The following is a 23,201-nucleotide window of genomic DNA, read 5'->3' on the forward strand; positions in this document are numbered from 1 at the left end:
AGGCTCAGAAAAGTCCCACACTTGAGGTTTCATGCTCTGTGGTTGCTATCTTGAGATTCTTAGTCATTTTGTTTTGGAATTTATATGCCATCTCCATATTGCGCTCATGTCTGCCCTGGGGGTGGGGTTGGCTTTGGAGGGGGCTCTTGTGGGTAAGGGTCCTTTGCCATTGCCAGATATTTTCCTTTTGCCTTGAGCCCCACAAGTTATGTATGAGCCCCAGTCCTGAGCAGAGTCACGATTTAAATCCAGTTCTGCCTAACACCAAGAACCTCTGGAGCAGGAACCAAGATGTATGGTCCAGAACGAAAATCCATTTTCTAGGCTTAGAGAAGTACGGAGAAAATGGCATTAAATTCGGAGTTCAAACACCTAGCGATGATTCCAGATACATAATTTACATTTTTGTAGCCCTCTGGGCAAGACAATCTTTCTAAACTGTGGCATCCGTAGACTTTCTGTAAAGGGTCAGATATTAAATATTTTCAGCTTTGCAGGCCATATGGTCTCTGTTGCAGCTACTTAACTCTATCATTGCAGCACAAAAGCAGCCAAAATACTTAAACAAATGAGCATGGCTGTTTTCTAGTAAAACCTTATTCATGGATACTGAAATTTGAATTTCCTATAATTTTTATGTGTCATAAAATCTTACCAAGCTTTTGATTTTTAAAACAATTTTGAAATGTAAAAACCCTTCTTAGTACCAGGGATGTAAAAATAGGCAGCAGGCTGGATTTGGTCCTGCAGGTTATACTTTTCAGACTTCTGGTCTACGCTATTGGTTTTCATTCATTCATATGTCCATTCATCAGTGTTCAAGGTGTGTTTATAACTGGATTAGGCATTAGGGATCAAAGACATGGATTTGTATGATGTAGACCTTGAAGTTCTTAAGCGCCGCCTCATGTTGACTTTCCCAGGCCTAAATAAACAAATGAAAACAAACTAATGGGAAATAGCTTGGGGAAAAAAGAGAGCTAAGTCTTTCCTAAAATAGCATCTGCTTTTTAAGTCCCAAATTGTTTTCATTTTTAATATATGTATATATTCACATTTATATGAGTATTTGTGTGTATATATATACATATATACATATACATATACACACACATATACATGTATTATTCATACCTTATGTGTACATGTACATATATGAATACACACACAGTATTTTACAATTCTGAATTAGAAATTCAATCACACTGCATGTACAGTATAGTGATTAGAGGAATCCAACTTGGGTTTTATATCCAAATATATCGTCCCTGTCCTAGAAATAACAACCACTGAAATAAATTACAAACAGTACTATCAGATAGTTTGTAACAATTAGGAATACTCATCTTACTAAGTAGTTTCTTGCCATATGTAACACAAAACGTGCACCTGAATTGAGCAGCCAATCTATATATTTTTTGAAGATACAAGATAATTTTTCTTTAAAGACAATCAGAAGTGAACATATAAGCTCTGATTACAAAGTTATTGAAAATGGAAGTCAATACTTTTTCAGAGAAAAAAACTTAGAATCTTTGTGCAAGTATCTATTACAGACAAATATAAGAAGGACTTAAAAAAAAAGTGTTTTAGGCCGGGCGCGGTGGCTCAAGCCTGTAATCCCAGCACTTTGGGAGGCCGAGATGGGCGGATCACGAGGTCAGGAGATCGAGACCATCCTGCCTAACACGGTGAAACCCCATCTCTACTAAAAATACAAAAACGAGCCGGGCGAGGTGGCGGGCGCCTGTAGTCCCAGCTACTCAGGAGGCTGAGGCAGAAGAATGGCATAAACCCGGGAGGCGGAGCTTGCAGTGAGCTGAGATCTGGCCACTGCACTCCAGTCCGGGCGACAGAGCGAGACTCCGCCTCAAAAAAAAAAAAAAAAAAAAGTGTTTTAGTCCAGGCATGGTGTTTCACATCTGTAATCCCAGCACTTTGGGAGGCCGAGGCAGGCAGATCACGAGGTCAGGAGATCGAGACCATCCTGGCGAACACGGTGAAACCCCGTCTTTACTAAAAATACAAAAAAATTAGCCGGGTGTGGTGGTGGGCACCTGTAGTCCCAGCTGCTTGGGAGGCTGAGGCAGGAGAATGGCGTGAGCCTGGGAGGCGGAGGTTGCAGTGAGCCGAGATTGCACCACTGCACTCCAGCCTGGGTGACAGAACCAGACTCCATCTCAAACAAAAAAAAAAAGTGCTTTATAGGCCAGGTATGTGGTGGATTATGCCTGTAATCCCAGCAGTTTGGGAGGCCAAGGTAGGAAGACTGCTTGAGGGTGGGAGGAGGACTGCTTGAGGCCGGGAGTTTGAGACCAGCCTAGGCAATATAGTGAAACCTAGCTCTACATAAAAGTTTTTAAAAAATTAGTCAGGTGTGGTAGCTACTTGGGAGGCTGAGTCAGGAGGATCCCTTGAGCCCAGGAATTCGAGGCCGCAGTTAGCTACAATCATGCCACTATACACCAGCTGGACAATACAGCAAGACCCTGTCCCTATTTTTTTTTTTAAGTGCTTTATAAATACAAGGTGGGGTCAACTGAGTTTCTTATTGAAACAGTATACTGTTTCCCTGGTTCCAGCTCAGAGGTTCTGACCCAAAATGTCAGGAATGAGGCCAAGAAATCTACATTTTTTTAAACAAGTAGATTAAGATATTTTAATATAGCAAGCTCAAGGACAACACTTGGGAAATTGCTTTAAAAGAAAAATAGGTAAGGTTTTCATTTTTTATATTTCCCTAGTTCCAGTTTGGTGACATTCTGGATACATAAGGGAAGCAGACGTCTCTTCACCCTACGTACCTTTTTCTAGAAACACCTCCTGAAGGAAGCAGAGTAGCAGAGTCTGCTAGTGGAAACAATGATAGAAACACCTCCTGAAGGAAGCAGAGCCTGCTAGTGGAAACTATGATAGAGACACCTCCTGAAGGAAGCACAGCCTGCTAGTGGAAACTATGATAGAGACACCTCCTGAAGGAAGCACAGCCTGCTAGTGGAAACTATGATAGAGACACCTCCTGAAGGAAGCAGAGCCTGCTAGTGGAAACTATGATAGAGACACCTCCTGAAGGAAGCAGAGCCTGCTAGTGGAAACTATGATAGAGACACCTCCTGAAGGAAGCAGAGCCTGCTAGTGGAAACTATGATAGAGACACCTCCTGAGGGAAGCAGAGCCTGCTGGTGGAAACTATGATAGAGACACCTCCTGAAGAAGCAGAGTCTGCTAGTGGAAACTATGATAGAGACACCTCCTGAAGGGAGCAGAGTCTGCTAGTGGAAACTATGACTATATTGCAAGCAGAACTGGGGCCAGAAGAAAACACTGCTGAGAAGAACAGAGTGTTATCCTTTGCAGCTTAAATATTCTAAGCAAGAGGCAAAAATCTCTCATATGCAGCTTTTTCTTGACAGCTGGAGAAAGGTGTTGTTAAAACCCTCACACCTTAAAGAACCTTTGAGTAAGGAAACTGTGATTTCAAGACACTTAAGCCCTGTTACAAGAATCTGAATACAAAAGCAAACAAAACAACAGACAGTATAAAACTTGGCAAATATTTTCTCTATTAATCTACTCATTATACAGAGGCTTTTCATTCCTGGAACTCTTGATAACAGTTTCAAGTAACTCAAATATAAGTTTCAAATAACCCAAATAGAACTTTCAAACATTATTTTGTTACTAATATGTAATCTTGATAATGGCAAATGTGAAAGAAACTCTGGCTATCTGACCATGATGCATGCAGCTTGATTCTCCCAAAGAGGTGAAAGTTTTTGCCTATATTCACGAATTCATTTGTGAACTAGTTACTATGTTGAGCAATTCTTACAAGAAGGGGTATTCTGGTTGGACGTGGTGGCTCATGCCTGTAATCTCAGCACTTTGGGAGGCTGAGGCAGGCAGATTGCCTGAGCTCAGGAGTTCATGACCAGCCTGGGCAACAGGGTAAAACCCCATCTCTACTAAAATACAAAAAATTAGCCGGGTGTGGTGGCGTGCGCCTGTAGTCCCAGCTACTCAGGAGACTGAGGCAAGAGAACTGCTTGAACCTGGGAGGTGGAGGTTGCAGTCAGCTGAGATCGCGCCACTGCACTCCATCCTGGGCAACAGAGCAAGACTCTATCTCAAAAAAAAGAAAAGAAAAAAAAAAGAAGGGGAATTCTTCTGTGTGTGTTTGTGTGTATAACACATATTATACATCTACATTACCTATAATTATTTCTCCTATCACATTAATTTAGTGAAGAATACTTTTATAAATTATCCTTGCCTTTGACAATGCTTTTAAGACACATGGAAGATATGGATTTTAGCTTTAGTTATTGGATACGAGTTCTCTTTTAGCTTCTAGGCAGGTGGCACAGTATAGTGGTTATGAACACAGGTTCTTGGCATTAGAGAACTTGAATTCTTACCACCTGTGTGACAAGTAATTTAATCTTACTACTCTGTTTCCTTATGGGGATGAAACTAGTACCTATCATACTGTTAACAGTAATAATAGTGCATGGTGATGATTTTAGTACCTACTTCATGCAGTTGTGAAGATTACAATAATCCATTAAGTTTCAAAAAGCAAAATGGCTCATGAAAATATAAAATAAACATGTGTCCAAGATATTATTCCATTTCTTAATTAATGAATAAACCAATCAGATGGCAAGGCTGATTCAAAGAGCATTTTGAAGATCTGAATATTTATAGGCCTTTTGAGAAAATATTAGTATAAGATTTCTGTGTATGAGTCAAAGCTGGTTAATGATGCCCTATGGGATAATAATCTATAGCACTGAAGTTTGTTTTTCTTCTGGATAGAAATAATTTGTAGCTGTGTTGGGAAAAAAAATCTACAAGTAGACACGGAACTTCACGAAGTCTGAAATTTTCCTCAGTAGCAAACAGTGAATTTAACAAATTATATTTCCTAGATGATGAAATAATTTGGAGTGGGCCTGTTAGATACTGAAAGTACACCCCTTCTCTTGTTTACATGTCTTGAATAATTTTTCTGCCAAGCATGGTGGCTCATGCCTGTAATCCCAGCCCGTTGGGAGGCCGAGGCGGGCGGATCACGAGGTCAGGAGATAGAGACCATCCTGGCTAACATGGTGAAACCCCATCTCTACTAAAAATACAAAAACTTAGCAGGGCGTGGTGGCGGCGCCTGTAGTCCCAGCTACTTGGGAGGCTGAGGCAGGAGAATGGCGTGAATCCGGGAGGCGGAGCTTGCAGTGAGTGAGATCGCGCCACGGCACCCCAGCCTGGGCAACAGAGTGAGACTCTGTCTCAAAAAAAAAAAAAAAAAACTTAATATCTTTTAAAGTACAAAGACCCTACTAAACTTAGTTACTAATATTTGCATTTTATTTACTTTGTAGACCAAAATATTTTGTTCACCTTGATTAGATTATTACTTCATTGGAACATGATCTTTGTCCACCATATTAGCAAATTCTTCTCATATATATAAGAATATTTAAAGAGTTATTTAGGGTATACTGAGACCATGCACTACCAGGAGCCAGAAAAATAGCTATGAATTTACCATCTCCATAGATTGATTCATTGATTAATTTTCCATTTATCAACTATTAATTCAGTGTCAGACTCAGAGGATATTGCACTGAATAGGACATAGTCCCTTCTTTCATGGAACTCCATGTAATATGATTTATATGTAGTAGTTACTTAAAACTAATTTCTACTTCAAATATCAATACATGTGCCATAAACATTGCTTAGAGAAAGAACTCATTGTAAAATATTTTTCAGTAATATTGATTTTCACCCAGGAACTTCTTTACTTGACTTTAAATCTCTGGTGCAAGTCCATCTGTCTCTTAATGCAAGATACAGGTGGCGATACGGTGTTGCTGTTCACAGAGTTCTCTAATGCTACACATTATTTTTCTAAAACATCCAAAATGTTTATCTGTGTAAAAATATAAAGTAACCAAGATTCAGTGAGATGTTGCTAAATGTACTTTAATGAGATCTTCTCAAATCTATTTTGCTGTCACTAATTTCAAGATACTTATTTTTTAATAAAGGATTATTTTCGTAGATTGCACAAGAAATCATGAGAAATTAATGTCTTCATGATGATAAACCAGAGCATAGGAAAATGAGATAGTGAATAATAAAGTTATAGCATTATAATACATAGTTTTATGACATGACGAAGAATATTCCTATTATTCTGAAAATATATTGATGTGCATATGCTGATGGACTTATCACTACTTTGTGTGCTTTAGTGAGTCCATACACATGCATATTTTTTCAGTATTAAAAAACATACTGCCTGGAGGAATTTACACATAATTGAATAGATTTCATTTTATGTCAAGGTTCTGAGGAAAACTGTTCTACCTTTTACACCAGAATGATATAATACTAGGACATGCATATTTTTGCATACAATTTCAAGGAACCTATAGACTCTCTAGAATGATTTCCAGGTGAAACAAATGTGTCGCAAAAAGACTATGTCAACATTGAATATTTAACTACCCAAGGTTTTGTTTGTATGTTCTGCCCAATTATTTTCAAAATAAAAAGTCATTTTCACATGAAATAATAGGAATCAATTTATTTTGTACATAAGACTAAAAAATGCTTCAATTAGGGAAATACTATTGTATATATCAGACTAAAGATTATTTTAGGATAAAAAATTTTAAACAAGGAAAAGTGATTAGTCAGTTTTTAAAGATCATAGTTATGCGTCCGTTGCAAATATGAATTACTGACTTTAATTGAGCATATCAGTAATCTATGACGTACTTACAAATTGTATATACCTTTGATTAAATAATGGTAAATTACAAGGATAAATGATGTTATTTATTTTATTAAGTACATCATTCTTTTTGCAAATTTCCTTTTCTAAAGGAAGATCTATATATTATCTCCATGAGCATAAAAGTGTGTTTTGAATGAGTGACTGGTTCACTTGAAGCAAAAAAGAGTAGTTAATAAATGTTTGGTGAGTGGAGCACAAGTGTGCAAACATAGATGAATAGGACAGTGTGAATGTGCAAATGCAATCGGAGAGAATTCCAGAGTAAAGACCGTGAAGGCTAGTGGTCCGACTGCCTTCTCCTGAATGGGGAGGCTTTCTCCTCGGCCGAATTTGGAGGACTTGGATTTCAGTGTTTTAAGGAAGATCACAGCTTTTTAGGCACATTCTGAATATCACATATGCTTCATTTGACAGTCTCAGTACTGGATTTCAGATTCTGCTTGTTACATACAAATGTAGAATATTACTTATCTTTAAATGATAATAAATGGAACTAATTTTTGTTTGTTTGTTTGTTTGAGACAGAGTCTCACTCTGTCGCCCAGGCTGGAGTGAGTGGCGCGATCTCGGCTCACTGCAAGCTCCGCCCCCCGGGTTCCCGGCATTCTCCTGCCTCAGCCTCCCGAGTAGCTGGGACTACAGGCGCCGCCACCACGCCCGGCTAAATTTTTGTATTTTTAGTAGAGACGGGGTTTCACCGTGTTAGCCAGGATGGTCTCCATCTCCTGACCTCGTGATCTGCCCACCTCAGCCTCCCAAAGTGCTGAGATTACAGGCGTGAGCCACCGCCCCAGGCCCAGTGAAAGTGATTTTTAAAAGAAATTGGTGGATACTTTTCATGAAGGTAACCACACCAGGCCCAGTGAAACTGATTTTTGAAATAAATTGGTGGATAATTTTCATGAAGGTAACCAACAATAATATCAGAGTTTGGAGACCAAACTGAGGTGCAGCAAACAGGCAGAAGGACGTGTCTTTGGTTCTTTTCTCTTTGAAAAGGCTCGTCACTCAACCAGGAGGTAAAACAAAGATAATCCAACACAGCAACAGCCACAGAAGTCTCCTTCACAGCCTCACAAATACAGCATAGGACAGATCCTTTTTTTTTAAATTTTTTTTTCTGGTATGCTGACTTTGCCACAATACATTTTAAAAAATTGCTTGTCCACCCTAGAAATGAACCACATGTCAGCAAGTGGTTTTCTGTTGATGAAAAGCACCTGAAGAATCCAGGAAGAAAAGGGAAACATTTATTTGTTTTGTTATTGGGAAGGGATGGATTTGGTAAAGTATGACATAGTTCTAGCACTGTTTCATCCAGAAGGTTGAAGTAAATATATTAATCTACATTTTCAAGTAACAATAAAACAGGAGATCTTTTCAAGAAAACCCACACACTCAAAAAATGTTTTGTATTTAGTTCTGTCTTATAACATCTATTGCTATTATAAAACTAAAATGAAGATATACTTCATTTAAAAAGTTCAAGGATTAGATATAAAATTTGTGATTGATTCAAGTGCTCAGGTTTCTGATTTCCCTCTTTCTGGCTGCCCTATTCAGTACCTAATTTACTGCTGATCAGCAATTCTTCCTTGGGTGAGGTGTCAAATAAAAGGTGATAAAATCCACACAAATGAATTCTTAGCTCTAAGCAATGTTAAGAGCTCATTGGGAACAAAGGTTTAATGTGCTCTTTAAAATAAAATTTTGAAATATCTGTAAATTCCAATTTTCCATTCCCTGTTGTTGTGGATAATTAAAAGTTATATTTATACTTAAACTGAATTTGTTAGAAAATTCCTTTTAAAGTAAGAGAAAGAGGCTAAAAACATAACTAATCGACCTTGAATGACACTCCCAGTTTATGTTATGCCAGGAAATATATGTTCCTCATTTTGTCGGTTATTTTACAAAGTGGGTTTTTGAAAGTTCTCATCTACCAACTGAAGAATGCAGAATGCGGAGACATGCTACAAATTACCAGACTTTTTGAGAAATGGCACAGAATTTATAAAATGATCTTATAATAAAGTAAATAATATAAACACATCATAGATATGGGAGAGAACAGTACAATTACCCTCCTCTACCCAGATGGAACTATAGAACTCTCCAAACCTAGTACAGATCTACCATAGAGTAGGCTTGCTTGCTTGCTACATATTTAAGTGCTCGGCTCTCTCTGGCCCTTACCTGAGTGATGAAGATCCTGTACAGGTAGCCACAGAAGTTCATTAAGTTACCCCAGGAGAGAAGGGTACAGTTCCTGTGAATGTGTGGTGCCTTTTTTCCTAGTTGTACTGAAACTATGATACAACAGCTGAATGCGAGTTATTCCTAGATCACCTCACCCTTTTCCAAGCAAGGAAGTTTTCTCTCAGGACCGTCATGACAGGGTTATGTTTTCTGGCACCAACTTGCAATATGAAAGAACTTAGGAATAGAATGTGAGTGTGTATTTTGAAGGTTGTTAAATTATGCTTCATTGCTTTCCAATTCATTTATTTAAAAAACTGGAAAAATACGATTAATTTTTCTAAGGATTTTTTGAACAAAGGCTTTAGAATTTCTCAACTTGAAATCTCAATTATGCAATGCTATTTTCATGCAAATGAGAGAAGCATACATACTGCAGTTTTCTTCTAGGTTTTAAAGTCTTGGTGTTTAGAATTATATAAAAATAGTGCTTGCATAAAAATTACACTTGTTTATGACACAGGATACAAAATGGTAGCCCAGTTTGACAAAGAAAATTCAGCTAAAAATGTGACTGCCTGGGAAAGGAAAAAAAAATTAACTTGATAAGGACAATGAAAATAGTGATAGTGTAAGTGGGAGTTGAGCAATGAGAACACAGGGATGCAGGGAGGGGAACGACACACACCAGGGCCTGCTGGGAGTTGGGGGGAGAGGGGAGGAAACTTAGAGGACGGGTCAGTAGGTTCAGCAAACCACCACGGCACACATATACCTATGTAATGAACTTGCTTGTTCTGCATATGTATCTTGGAACTTAAAGTTAAAAAAAAAAATACATAAATAAAGAAAATAATGATAGCGGTGGCTCAAACATGTTAATTCCCACACTTTAGGAAGCTGAGGCTGGCAGATGACTTGAGCTAAGGCGTTTGAGACCAGCCTGGGCAACATGACAAAAACTTGTCTCTACAAAAAATACACAAATTAGCCAGGCATGGTGGCCCATGCGTGTAGTCCCAGCTACTTGGGAGGCTGAGGTGAGAGGATCTATTGAGACCAGGAGGCAGAGGTTGCGGTGATCCAAAAGCACACCACTGCACTCTAGCCTGGGTGAGAGAGTGAGACCGTGTCTCCAAAATAATAACAATGATAGCAACACCTTCCATTATCTACTGCCTGTGGACTTTCAAGTACATTCTAGATGCTGTGGCACTATTATCCATTCAAGGATTCACGCCATAGTGGCTAAGATAAATAGTACCAATATGGCAAGATACAGGCGAAAGAGATGTATCAAAGTGCACTGCAGGGATAGGAACACTAAGCTGGAAAACACCTACTTTCTGAGATAAAGCAAAGATTGGCAATGCTTTGTAGAGGACTTGATCTGAGAATAATGGGCGTTTACAGCACATTTAAGCAGGGAAAAGCATTCTAATTGGAGATGCTGGCTGTGGAAAGTACCGAGGATTAAAAGAACATGGACTTTATGAGAAAGCCAAGCAGGCAAAAAGAATGACTAGCAGAGCTGATTTCATAAAAATATGCAAGGGTAGAGTAGAAAAAGCTATGAAATATTTATTTTTGCTTGTAACCTGGGGAAATCAATCACTGATGTATGAGCAAGAAAATGGCATGAAGAGAGACAGTTTCCAGCTATTAGAGAAAGAGAATTTGCAGAAGCATTGATCAAACAGGCTCCCTGAGACAGAATATGGTGTCACCCAGGTTCTCTAATACTGTTTGAGAAATAAAGATATCCTTGGTCGCTAAATGATGGCAGGACAGGAGAACTAGGAAAGCAGGCAGAGTTTCTGCAGACAGGCTCTGGTACCATTGATGGTGTCTAGAAGTGGCAGGAGAATGCAAGAAGGAAATTATCCTCTAGTGAGCATTCAATACATTACAGCAAATATTTTTTAATACACATGATCTCATTTAGTCTTCACAACAATCCTATGAAATATGAATTATTATCTCAAAGTAAAACACAGTTAAACTAAGTTCCAGAGAGGCAAACGTGTCCAATACTACACCACTGATAGAGGTGGTGGTATGCCCCTAAAATGGGATCTAAAACCCTGCCTGTCTGTCTGGTATCATAACTTACACTCTTTCCGTAGAATCTCCTATCTCAAATGGTACCTCTGTCGTTGGGTATATAGCAACAAGACAACCATTTTGCTCTTGGGGAGAAGGCTTTGTGACATGATTCTAAGCTAATTCCTCTCTGATTTTATGGGAAAGTGGTGGCAGTGTTAGAAGCCAGGCGAGTGCACCTGTGTAAGACTAAAATGGGTTAGTTTTTAAAGGCAGCCATGGTACTAATGAAAAGAGCATAAATCCCAGAACCATTTTGTATGATGCAATTGAGAAGATAAAATAACCAACTAGATATGTGAAATGAAGGAGAGCCAGGCATTAAGGAATGCCTCTTCTGGCATGAGAGACTGGAGAAAGAACCATCAAACAGCATACAGAATATAGAAGGGGAAACAAGCACCAGGTAAATGTGACATGAAAGCAACAATACATATTTTAGTGATTATTAGATTCAGGAGAGAGAAGTCAGGGATTTTACAACCGTACATTTCCTATATTTCTGGTAATTAATATATTTCAGGCCCAGGCAAACTACAATATAAAGGGCTATAAAACTCATTATCAGTGAGATCAGGACAGCTCTGAGGACGATTATTTGGGATCGTTTAAATATACCATACACAACTGTAAGTTCTGAAACAGACACTACTCTTGTGATGGGAGAGATGCAAATCGCGCTTGAGAGTCCATTTATTATAGCTGTTGTCTGAAAGGTTGTTAGGGCAAATAAGACATTACAAAGAGTAGGAAAACAGATTTATTGCCATGACATATTTTTATGTGCTTTAACTATTGCACAATTTGAAATAATTGGCATAATAATACTTATAATCACTATTATCAAGTCTGAACATCATTTTTACTTATGGAAAAAAAGACACAAAATCTGTTCATCCGTGTAAAAATTCAGAAGCTAGAGAGGGGTGGCTGGAAACATGAAAAATTCAAAATAGAATCAAAAACAGTTTCTTTTGCCTTGTTTTGGGAGCTTTCATACTTATAGAATTATCTTGAGTTGAAAACAGAATTTTATTATTTATTTGAAATAATTTGACATTTTTGACGCTGAAGTCATAAGTAATGCCATGAATGTATTTCGTAAAGAAATAATGTGCATACGAAAACTCACCTATACACATGTCCCAGTCCAGGACGCTGATGGTCATGTGCAGCTGTCAATCTCATTCCCATCAATTCTAGGCCTGTTTCATTCAGGGATTCGTATTACAGCTATCAACTCATCCATTCATTCACAAGGTTTATTGAGTGCTTACCATAATTGTGGTAGGCACTATTCCAGTTCACTATACGGTGGCTCAAGCCTGTAATCCCAGCACTTTGGGAGGCCGAGACGGGCGGATCACGAGGTCAGGAGATCGAGACCATCCTGGCTAACACGGTGAAACCCCGTCTCTACTAAAAATACAAAAAAACTAGCCGGGCGAGGTGGCGGGCGCCTGTAGTCCCAGCTACTCGGGAGGCTGAGGCAGGAGAATGGCGTAAACCGGGAGGCGGCGCTTGCAGTGAGCTGAGATCCGGCCACTGCACTCCAGCCCGGGCGACAGAGCAAGACTCCGTCTCAAAAAAAAAAAAAAAAAAAGAATAAAACTGAAAAAAATATTTCCCTAATAGAGAGAGAAATGTAAATTAACAGAGAAATATAATTTCTAGGAGGGATAATGTGCTGTGAAGAGTGATAAGTAAAAAGGCCTGTTTTATGTAAACAAGCTTGAAATACTGGCCAGGGATCCAATCATGTAGCATTTTAAAGGGCATCATTAGGGATATATGTTGGAATAAGACACATAGGATTTGCTGATGGGTTGGACATAGGTAAGATCCCCAAATTTTTGGTCTAAGCAACCAAGGGACTATAATAGGAAAGATTTGGAGAGGAACAAGTTTAGATGGAATATCAAAAAGTTAATTTAGTAGATATCTATTTTGAAACATTAAGTAGACATACAAGGAGAGATTTATAGCTCTTTGATATCTAAGTAAGAAATCATAGGGAATTCAGGGCTGGATAAATATCTGGGAGACTTTTGCATATGTTAGCTTTATTATTATTATTATTATTATTTTTTATTTTGGAGACAGAGTCTCACCCTGTCACCAGACTGGAGTGCTGTGGCGCGATCTTGGCTCACTGCAACCTCTGCCTCCCAGGTTCAAGTGATTCTCCTGCCTCAGCCTCCGGAGTAGCTGGGACTACAGGTGCGCCGCCATGCCCAGCTAATTTTTGTATTTTTAGTAGAGACAGGATTTCACCATGTTAGCCAGGATGGTCTCCATCTCTTGACCTTGTGATCCACCCATATTGGCCTCCCAAAAGTGCTGAGATTACAGGTGTAATCTCACCGTGCCTGGCCTGTTTTTTTTTTTTTTTTTTTTTTTTAAATCTGTAATCCCAGCACTTTGGGAGACTGAGGGGGATGGATCACTAGAGCTCAGGAGTTCGAGACCAGCCTTGGCCGGGCATAGCGGTACACACCTGATGCCTGTAGTCCTAGCTACTAGGCAGGCTGAGGTGGGAGAATAACTTGATCCTGGGAGGTGGAAGTTGCAGCGAGCTGTGACTGTGCCACTGCACCCCAGCCTGGGTGAAAGCATGAGACCATGTCTCAAAAAAAACATATATGGGACCCGTTGAGAAAACCTGAGTAGAGATATGGATAAAGAAGGGAAGAGGGCTGAAGATGTATTCCTAAAGTGTTCCAACATCTAGAGGTCTTGAAAAGGAAGATGAGCTACAAAGTAGACTTTGCAGGGGCAAGCGGGTCTTGAATCAGTAACTGTTGATATTCTCCATCATAATTGAGAATCAGTGTACTTGGAAAATAAAAACTTTTAAAAAAGAATACTAAGGAGAATGGGTACCATTGAGATTTTCAAAACCTAATGTGTAGAATTATAAATTACTATAAACTGACAACATTTGCAATAGACAGTACATTACTGTCAACCATTTGATTAAAAAATCATTCATTAAATATATACTTTTAGCTTTGCGACAGTAGCTTACATGACATATGTCATGCTGTCTCTTAAAAATATTAAAATCCACATATGTGACAAGTGACTATCCTATGGTTGCATTAATCTTCTAAATAATAATGTGCATTTATATAAAACTTAAAATTTTACAAAACATTCTTTGACTAACCCAGAAAACTGTGTAAGATTGGGAAGGTAAATATTATTGTCACCATTTTCCTAACAAGCACTCTGGATTCAGAGAGGCTAATTGATATGAATAGTATTATCCAGCTAGGAGCTAGCAGATCTGTGACCTGAATGAAGATACGAGGGCTCCTAATCCATTGCTGTTCCCAAGAGTAACATTTATTATGTTGTTCCATTTCTTATGTACACATATAATTGGAGGCAACATGTATGGGTTGTGCAGGTTGTGCATCATGTGGATAAGCTATGAATCGTCCCATCACACTGGGCAGTAAGCAACCTGAGCAAAATAAGCAGTAGCTGTTCTTAAAAATCATACTTTGCCTCAAATAAACTCTGAAACATGGAGATGTAAGAGTTAAAACCAGTCTGTCATCTCACTGAGGATAATTATCACCCTGCCAAATCATATAAAAGAAAACATTAAATTTTCAAAATCATTATTATAATTGAGAAGATGGCTAAATATAAAATCTGCAGGTTTTTAATCTGATTTAGTATTTTATGTCTACTTTTCATTTTCTATAAGCATTTTTCTTAATTCATTTTTTCTTTGATTTATGTTCACTTGCCCAAATATTCTCTTAACACCATTTCCAAGTCTCCACCCTATTTTCTTCCTATAGGCTCCCAGACCCATCCTTCCTTTCACCTTGAAACACTATTGGCCATTAGTGAACCAATGATCAGTGGCACTGGCCTTTCCTGGAAGCAGGACCCATATGGACTTTCATCCCTCCAGAGTCCATTTTGCATTACGTTCTTTGATTTACCTCATTTTTTTTTTCACTAATTGTCAATTTATTTTTCTTCATGGTTTAAAGCTGGGAATGCTTACCATATTGTGGTAGACTGAATTGTGGGTTTGCATCACCATTTTGCCTCCTCATGTTCCTGTTCTTTTGAGAAGTTCATGAAAGGCTTACAGTCCAATTCATTCTCCCCTAAACTCCTCCTTAAAAAAGAAAAGAGTGAAACAAATTATTTCTTTTCTATTCTCCTGAAATTTTCCCGGCCATAATATACCCTGGCTGATCTACTGAAACAATTGTTACCTTTCTTTTCCCCTCTCTGACCACTGACCACTTTTGAAATAAAATAATCAGGTTTAGAAGTCAAGAAAAGAAAAAAAAAGTATTTTTTTGGGGGGGAGATGAAGATCAGCTGTAATAGCTGCATTATAAAATGCAAACTAAATGAGAACATTTGGCTTGTTCCTTTTGTAATTAACGTTTATTACTATGTATTATTTGATTAGAGAATAAATTAGATAATTGGAATTAAACTTAACTATGACATTTGGGACAGTGGTTTCGCTCCTTGTGGCATTATCATCCTCGACACAGGGGAGCAGGAACAGTGTTATCAAATAATTAAAAAGTCAATCGCTGATATTTTGGGATTTGAGGGATGATGGAAATATATCTAGAAAGGGACATCACAATATCAATATCATGAACATTTTAATATAAAATAAGCTAATGGCATGTTACATTCTATGCTTTGTGGGATTCAAAGTAGGGTATCATAAATGAAGACTGGATATGTAAGATAGGCTCAGTTTCTCATGAGAAGGCAAAAACAAACAGATGACGCTGGCCTTTTCTATTTCATAGACTAGACATGAGTATCAATAAAGGTAAGGTACTTGGAAGTACTTTGGAAAATAAAAGATTCAAACAAAAATGTAGCTTATGGGTTTCTGGAATTCTTTACAGGGGCTTTCAATTAAAAAACAGTGCAGAAAGCTTAAGGATCTTAGAATCTAAACAATGTATTTCATATAATTTAATTTAAACAATCTCTGTGCACCAAAAATATACATCATTCATTCTTTAGTATTTTAGGTAGAAGTAAAATCTTGAATAAAGCACAACTGGTATGAAATATCAAATATTACCAAAAGGTTTGTTTATTCATTGGGAATTCTATTATTTGTTGTCTAAATCAGTTTGAAAAGTCCATTATTACCTTCATTTGAAAGACAATTAGTTGATTTGACATATTCAAGAATGCTTACTGACTGACTTTTGATTTAATCATATTTAGTACCACTCAAGATAAATTTTAATTTGATTTACCTGTTAATAGTCATGCAGAACTTTACAAAACATAAATAAGGTTATAAATACCATTGTTACGTGAATCTGTAAATCGTAGCCACTTTATTTTATGTTCATTCCTTCCCAATTAAGAAAGAAAACTGGTAATGCTAATTATAATAAATTTATTAAATTGGTTTTAATAAAGTATACTCTTATTGTCTACTTTCAAGTATTTGAGAGCATACCAACTCTCAAATTTAGTAAAAATTTACCTTTTAAATTTAAAAAATGTGAAGATATTTTATGAAGTACTATTGAATAATTATTCTAAAACTTTTCAGCGTATATCCAAATGACTAATTACATCTTTGATGGTATTTAACTATCTTGTTTCATGTTTCTTGACATCTTGATGACATACATATTTGGGCATAAATCATGTTAAAATGGGTCATGATTCCAGGAAACCAAGTTATTGGAATCTTTACTCATATCTATTCTTTTATCTTTGATCATCAGTTTTTAGGATTTGGACTTGTTCATTATTATTATCTTTTGAAGTTGGGTTAAAGTGTTTCTATTCCTCCAAAAGAAATTCACATATCTACACAGAAATATAAAAAAGCAGAATATTAAAATTAAGAATTAAATTTATATATAGCATTGTAATAACCTTGAAAATAGGTGCAATAATTTTAAGAGTTAAATTGTTCACATTTACTATTTAACTTTTTTCTCATTGTACTTAAATCTGTAGTTTGTCAACAGTAATAATAAATTTTTGGTTGAATAATTAATATTGAGTCTCACTTTGGGAAATTTATAATATATGAAAATATTTTTGCTCCTATTAGCTAATATTCTTTTATCTTATATGCATTTTAAAACTTTATAACCTTATATATTGGCATGATGGAGATACTGGTCAGTTATAAAGTTTGTTCATTAATAAATAATTCACATATTCCAATTTTAATTCTTTATACAACTTGCTGAATTTCAGCATAGGTATGAATGTGGAAAATAAGCAGAAAAATTATTTTTAACAAAGGAATAGCATAATGATGATATCCAAAGACTTTTTAAAAAAAAGGCAAGAGAGAAAACAAAACTGAGAATTTAGTTAACATGAGGTAATTTGCTAGTATTCGTCCAGGATCCCAGAATATTCAAACATACAAACTAGGTGAAAAATAAAACTGCCCTCTAGAAATAAGTCAAAAGATGAAACAACCAGCATAAACATGTAAAATATTCCACAGTTAGGCAAAAAAAAAAAAAAAAAAAAAAAAAAAAAGTTGTTATATAACAATGGGATTTGTATACCAAAAACATGAATACCTATATGTGTGTCTGGTTGTGGGGAAATGAAAACAACCATGCAAGTTCATAGTGACAACCATAGAACCTTGGCAGTATCCAATGCATCCCCCCAAATTACTGATAGATTATTGCCGATACTAAACATGCAGAGATAATTTAAATGAAGTCAAACAGTGTACATATGAGATAAGTCACTGAACTGTGTTTCACAGTGAAAAACTGGGACTAAGGTCTCTCTGTTGTTCTGTATGTAACAGGATATTGCAGGATATTTTTTCTGTTTCCTGGAATTGTAGGCCAAAGCTGAAGATGGAGGGGAACGAGTATGCAATATAATATGTTTATTAAACCAGCAATAAGGTGCTAGTTGTTGAGGCTGGTCAAATTCCTGCAGAGCTTAAGGAGTAGATTCTAAGTTACCCAGCTATACCATGCTCTACCTCCAACACCTGGGACTCTGGTGACGCAAATGAGGGGTCTAGGGTGCAAAGTTAAAGGAGCACTTGCCCAACCCTGAGTGAGTGCCTTCAAAAATTTTGTGCTCTAGGCTTCTTTCCCATTGGACAAGAGTTTGGCCTGTAGACTTGATAGGATATGCCTGTAATTGGGTAAACAGGGGAAAGCATAATTTGAGAGAAGCAGGGCTAAGGAAATAGAGGACAGGGGTCTGAGAAGAGAGGGGCAATGGAGGAGCCTATCCGCCTACTGTTTGCCATGGCAGGACTGCAGTTCTTTTGTGGATCAGGTACACATCTAGGATGACATTTAGGTTTGAGCCATCATCTTCCACCATTCCTACTGCTCCCCAGATTTTTCTGCTGCTGGAGAAGCCTCACTTTGCAAGTAGCTTTCTTGGTGCAGTACTTGGCAGGATGGCTTAAATAGAGGTATGTTTTAGGTTTTTCAATTGACATAGAAAATATGCAACCCTGCTGTGCCACACAGTGGGCCTGAAGCTGCTCCATCGTCACCCTTCCTTTATACCCATTCCCTTGTACATCTGTTGTGTTTAAAACTCTCTGATCTGTATGTTGATTTGTATTGATAATGTAAATGCTAGAAAAAACTTGAAGCTTTTGTCATATATATGAATGTATTTAGTACAGCTCTTTGCAGGTGGCATGATTCATTCAGAGGGCTGCTTTACATCTTAGCCAAAGTCTCTTTGCTGAGAGCTTCTTCAACAAGATGCAAATAGTATGTGCAGAATCCCCAAAGTTAAACTGTTTGTATAATTCATTAAAACAGCCGAGGATAAATTACAATAACTCTTGTTTTTCTTAAAACCTAAAATTGTAGAGTGCCATTTCTGAAGGTTATCAGTTTCCACACAATTTGTACTTGTCAATTCCATCTTTGATGAAAAATATTTTTCTAACTCTCTCGAATTTGATAGAGCTGTGCTTTATATAGCATAACTTCGTCAATAACATGAGCAATAGTAGTACTGAGGTGGCATCAGCAAACCAATAAATGATGAAAACTTTGCCATGCAGTTACATCATCTCAGTAGTCTTACCACTTGTCCACTTTAACTTTTTAAATTTAAACTTTCTTTATGTCACTTGGAATAAAGGCATCTACAAGATTGCTCACAACAGCAGCAAAGTCACATTTAAGCTATGTGTCTCATTTGTAAAATTTAAGTTTGCAGTATTGCCAAGTGTTGGTTAGTTCATATTCAAAACGACCACAAAATGTCAGAGCACTCAGTAATGCAACAAGTGTAGTATTCCCGACTGATACGGTTTCAAGGACTGGTAAATAATGTTTTTCTAGCTAAAATGCATACCATTCTGTATAGGAATTTTGCAGTGGGGATGGTAAGAACTGTTGCCTGACTTTTCTAATTGAATGTCAATTTGGTATTGCTTCTGATCATGTCTATTACCATTCAGAAAGTTATTCTCACTATCAAAGACACTTGGTATTGACTGTTCTTGTATAATGATACATTGCACACTATACAGAGATGTACTTATCATCTTTCAAGAATTTAAAATATAAGATAACAATAATAATGTAGGTTAATATGATTTAAAACACATTGTCAAATAGAATAACTGTCTCCCCCATGATAGCATTCAAGTATGGGGGTACCAAATCAGCAAAGTTGATAATTTTTCCACACATTGATACATAGAAGAATTAATAAAGATAGGAAATCCAGCAGCATTTCATTTTATTTGTGGGATATCTTGTGTGTGCACTCACATGTGCATGTGTGGCTATCTGAAACTTTAGTAAAACTAGAAGCTCCTAAGATTCAAATTGGTCTGTTTTTCTACACATAATACCTTACATTTATAAATACCTTTGTAACCAATATTGTTATTTTGATACCAAAATATTATGAGATTTTAAAGGGGGGGCATAATTATTATATCCATTTTTCAGGTAAGTAAACGAAAACACAAAAAAGTTTAGAGACTTGACCAAGATGGTATTACTAATAAGAAAATCAGGTAGTATTAGTTCATTGAACTTTCATTTTCTAGTTAAACATGCATTTGCTGATTCAGTTAACCTTATTTTAGTCACCAGTCACTATGTACAGAAGGATTAAAGGCATGTTCTTTGCTCATTCAGACTGAGGATGGGGGAGATATTTTTTAGACATAAACTATACATACATATAGTAAGTTCAATTATACATTCATATAAATAACAGCTGTAGAATCCCAGTAAATTAACTAGCAAGTTCTGCAGACACTCTAGGTAGATTTTATTGAGAATATGATTGTTAAGTACTTCTGAGTTGAGAAAATCAAAATGGTAAAATTAATCTGACCTAGAGGTAAAGTTGGAAATGCACATGGGGCCAGATTGTAAAGAATGTTTACATCAGGTTAAGAATATTTGATTTTTTACTCTTTTACCCATTTGCTTTTTGCCACTTCCTGTTGACCTCCAAGTACTACCAAAACAAAAAACAAACAAACTAACAAATTCTATAAAATATGGAAAGAATGCTTACAATGTAAAAAAAGTCAGGAGAGCATTGCTATAGAAACTAATTAAAAATATTTCCAGAAATAGTTTCTGTAAGTCATGGTCAAATGCTGCCAAATGATAAGACAGGATGAGGGCTGAAGATTGTTTTGTGCATTTATCAATTTGGAAGTTACTGAAGATTTCAGTGAGAACACTCAGAACACCCAGCCCCCAGCATTTTACTCACCTCCCTCGTTGCAGCATATCAGTGAAGGGGCTGATTGAGTGGTCATCAGAAGAGAGTGGTATTTCCATAGCCACTCAATTAAGTCCCTTTTCTTGCATAGAATTGTGTTTGGAAACTTAGTTCTTTCCTTAATCACATTTTCCTGTCATGTTTCAAATTTGCTCAAGGTTCACTTCTCTGCAAATGAAACTGAAAAATGAATCTAAACTAGTGCATTTCATGAGAGTAGATGGATTAACTTATCCCTCAATGAAAACTTGCATTTAATAATTGCCTAGATAACTTTTGTTTTATATACCAGAAAAGGCAAAAGCCCCTTCACTGATATGCTGCAACGAGGGAGGTGAGTAAAATGCTGGGGGCTGGGTGTCACTCTGTTTTTAGAAGGAATGCTACTAAGACATTACCATATGCTATATGAAGAATAAGCCATTGGCATCTATGGTAATCAATAGCTTCTAAATTTGCCTTCAGTGTAAAGTAAGGCAAGAATTTTAATTTGAGAATGTCAAACAACTGCAGGAACTTACACTTTCCGTCATGTTACTTCCCTTGTCAGAAACTTCCAATGTTTCTTGAGTGATAAATTGTATAACCTTAGATCATCAATGTAAACTGGTCATCAGTTTCCTCTTCTATACAAATGGCATGATGCTTTCTTTTTAGTATCATTTGGGATTAATAAAACATAAATAAAGCAGTTAATACAGTGTATGCATCTTCAAATATGATCATTACATAGGAAATAAAAGACGAATCCATAGGCTCATTTGCTAACCTAGTACCAAGCTAGTACACTTCCTGATACTACCCTAAGCTTACTTTGCATTTGGAATATATTAAGCGACTTACCTTTTAAATAAAAATTAATCTTTTCTACTTCTGTATCAGTATATATATATATATATTTTGATTCACCTACAATGTTCTAAACTGACCATCTTCATTCATTAAAACGCTGCAGACACTATTTTTAATGTCAGGTTTTTAAATCACCCCTGTTTATTATAGCCAAAAGCTATTTTCTTTCATGAATTCCCATGACACAGCATTCCTACCTTTTACAGAATTGCATTTTTATGGCAAATACCATAGGTTGGTCCACTCAATACCCCTTCCACATTCCTTGACTTCTTTTTCCTGAATCATAGAGGCTACAAAATAATAAGTAACAAAATCGGGTCACGAAGATTATCCATGTGTCATTGCCCGTACCTTTTTAAATTTTGTCAAAGATGGAAAGGAAAATGAATTTTGGTACTGAATTCCTCCTTTGGTGCCTGCATTTTTCATGAACTCTCCCTCCTATATAAGAGTAATTTTCAAGTAGCTACGTAGGTATATTAACAACTAGAGTCATATCATTCCCTGGCTAATTATAATTCATATTCTGACTTCAATTTATATTTTCTATTGAGTAAGGACAGCTAGAAGGAAACAAGTAGTATAGAAGCTGGAAGAAAAAGAATAATTCCTATTTATATACCAGATACATTCATGTTTATTGTCTTTATTGTGTCTTTTAATCATTTTAAGATGTTTGCTAAATAGTTCCAATCTTGCAGTATTTTACAGATGGATAATTGAAGCCTTAATATTTGGAATCTAAAAAGATTGAACTCAAAGAAACAGAATAGAATGGTGGTTACCAGGGGCTGGAGAATGACAGTTGGTCATAGATTACAAAAATATGAGTTGGATAAGAGGAATAAGTTCAAGAGCTCTATTGTATAACATGGTGACAATAGTTAGTAACAATGTATTCTATACTTGAGAATTGTTAAGAGAGATTTTAAGAGTTCTTAACACAAATGAATAATATATGAGGTAATACGTATGTGAATTAGTTTGATGTAGCCATTCCATAATGTATACATATTTCATGTTGCACACCATAAATATATACAGTTTTTGTCAATTAAAAATAAATGAAATAAATTAAGACAGATAAAGTAGGTAATTTTGTTAAAATCACACACTAGGTTACGATGCTGGGATTTAAATCTGTGAGTTTTTGATTTTATGATCTCAATCATTTTCAATTTTACCACATTGCCTCATTCGTTACTTTAAATGTGAAAGTGTGTATTACCAGGCACAAGACACCTTTTACCTTTACCAGTTAGATCTTATCTAGCCTAGTAACCACTTTTTAAAATGCTGTAAAGATTATCCCAGTGGTTTTCTGGTGTATTAGTCTGTTTAGCACTGCTGTAAAAATCTACACAAGACTGGATAATTTGTTAAAAAGAAAAAAAAAAGAGGTTTAATTGAGTCACAGTTCCACATGGCTGGAGAGGCCTCAGGAAACTTAAAATCCTGGCAGAAGGGGAAGCAGGCATATCCTATATGG

The 23,201-nt window shown here is 36.6% G+C and overlaps 1 protein-coding gene across 1 annotated transcript in view; it reads right to left on the reverse strand.

The window, feature by feature from the left end:
- The window catches only part of HTR1F (5-hydroxytryptamine receptor 1F), a 152,434-nt gene extending 137,193 nt beyond the window's left edge, over positions 1-15,241 (reverse strand). Inside the window, exon 1 of the mRNA XM_033211590.1 lies at positions 15,138-15,241. The gene's annotated coding sequence lies outside the window, so the exon portion shown is untranslated. The remainder of the gene's footprint in view (positions 1-15,137) is intronic.
- Between the last annotated feature and the right edge of the window lie 7,960 nt (positions 15,242-23,201).

The sequence above is a fragment of the Trachypithecus francoisi genome, unplaced genomic scaffold (genome assembly GCF_009764315.1).
Source record: "Trachypithecus francoisi isolate TF-2019V2 unplaced genomic scaffold, Tfra_2.0 Lachesis_group0, whole genome shotgun sequence".
Lineage (NCBI taxonomy): Eukaryota > Metazoa > Chordata > Mammalia > Primates > Cercopithecidae > Trachypithecus > Trachypithecus francoisi.